General features: G+C 38.4%; 1 long non-coding RNA gene across 2 annotated transcripts in view; it reads left to right on the top strand.

Moving 5' to 3' along the window:
• The window catches only part of LOC106516886 (uncharacterized), a 71,940-nt gene extending 70,424 nt beyond the window's left edge, over nt 1–1,516 (top strand). For both annotated transcript variants that reach the window (XR_001310136.1, XR_001310137.1), the window contains exons 2-3: nt 817–930; nt 1,025–1,516. This is a non-coding gene — a long non-coding RNA (uncharacterized LOC106516886). The remainder of the gene's footprint in view (nt 1–816; nt 931–1,024) is intronic.
• Nucleotides 1,517–1,827: the final 311 nt, after the last annotated feature.

The raw sequence follows: 1,827 nt of genomic DNA, 5'->3' as shown, positions 1-1,827 counted from the left end.
GTATAGCTTTGTCTATACACTTAAAGTGTACTAAGTATATTTGAAGTTGTTCCATTTTAGTATTTAAAAGTATACTTCATCCGCTTAAAATTGTGCTTTTGTATAACTTAAACACAACTAAAGTTTATTTAGTATTAATTTAGTTGTTCCAAAATAGCACTCTTTAAGTATACTGATGATTAGGGCAGCTTCAAGTATACTAAAGTATACGTAGATTTAGTATACTTAGTATAACAGTTTTTCACCTGGGAAGTTCCTTTCCATTCATCTTATTTATACTTCTGCCAATAACCTCTTTTTTTTTTACCTGTCACATCCAGGGCTGGTAAAGCTTTCATGATTTTTGCTAAAGCAGATGGACAACCTTAAAAAATAAGGCAAAAAAAAAACAGAAATTAAAATATTTTTGTCACCATACAGCGCAAGCATGCAGCCACCACCTGAAAGGTTTTGATACGACAAGAATTATTATACTCAGCTGCACTGAGCAATCTGTTTACTTTCTTAGAATATTCTGAACAAAACAAAACATATATGTGTAGCTCTCTAAACAACAGACATGGATCACTGTATTATATTTATTTGTTGATGTGGTGAGGGTACGATAATTTGGGGAGGGGGGTGTACAAAGAGACTACAGTTTTACATTACGAGTGGGAGAAATCCAATAGATGAAAGCGGCTGCAGAACCTTATCAAATCTGCGCTGTTGGAAAGCCCCTCGCTCACACATGAGCACGTCGCGACGCGTACACTCTGTCAACACGACTGAGAGAAGCGGTCCACTTAACATGGAAATTGTTCTTTCATCTTTCAGAGGGGAATCACTCTGAGGAAAGAAAGAAGCAGCTAATCAACAAAGAAGATAGCGAAGCTGCAACGTTGGACTTTCGGAGACATTTTCGCTCTGCTCTCTGTGAACCCGAACCGTGTAATTTCCTGTCTGTGATATTAGCTTTAAATGGATGACACTGAATTTGGTTAATATCTATGATCGTCTGCTCCTTTGTTGTTTATTTTCACAGTGAAACTGGAGGCCCCCCCCCCCCCCCCGCCACATAGCTCACTGCAACAATGTGGTGCAAATTGCTAAGGATAGACTTCAATCCGGCTCTGATTCGTGTGTGTGAGGGTCCGGGTCACGGCTCAGACGTTTGCCTCGGGTGCGATAACTTACAGAGTCAGCGTGGCGGAAAGGTGGGTGAAATATGGATACCACCCTAGCAGCGTTTCGACACAGCAGCCAGTCAATTGACCTCAAAGGCCACTTAAAGATTTGAGTGTGTAATATTTCATCTGATTGAATTTACATTAAAGCAGCCCTTTCCTGGCTAATTCTTCATTTATTTGAATTAAATCACCAGAACGGGACTTATGACTTTGTCTTTTACTCCAGCTGGAGCAAATCTTGAGTAATAACATTGAGTACTCTTTGTTATTGATCATTTTTCTTTTTTTATTTCCACAAGGCAGATTCATATAGATGCTGGAGAATACAATAAAATACCATAAAGTTTTACATTTTACTCTTAATGACATTGCTCCTCATCATTCACTTGAACTTAGCTTTATTTGTCTCATGTGTCAACCTCAACAGAAGCAGAACTTATCATCTGCAAACCGTGACTATTTTCATCCATTCAACTCCAATGTGTGACTTCGCTTTTTTATTGGTATCTGTTGTGGTAGGGTCAAGGAAATAAAACTGTTTGGGGTTAGACAGCAGAATGCTTGTTTTTGGCTTTGTGCATTTTTCTCAATGAATCATTGATGTGAAAGCATCCCAGCATAGAGAGAAATACAGTAATATTGATTTATGAAACGGGGA

This window comes from Austrofundulus limnaeus, unplaced genomic scaffold (assembly GCF_001266775.1).
Source record: "Austrofundulus limnaeus strain Quisiro unplaced genomic scaffold, Austrofundulus_limnaeus-1.0 Scaffold42, whole genome shotgun sequence".
NCBI classification, from domain to species: Eukaryota; Metazoa; Chordata; class Actinopteri; order Cyprinodontiformes; family Rivulidae; genus Austrofundulus; species Austrofundulus limnaeus.
The sequence above is the reverse complement of the archived record's forward strand: the minus strand, read 5'-3'. Positions and strand labels throughout refer to the sequence as shown.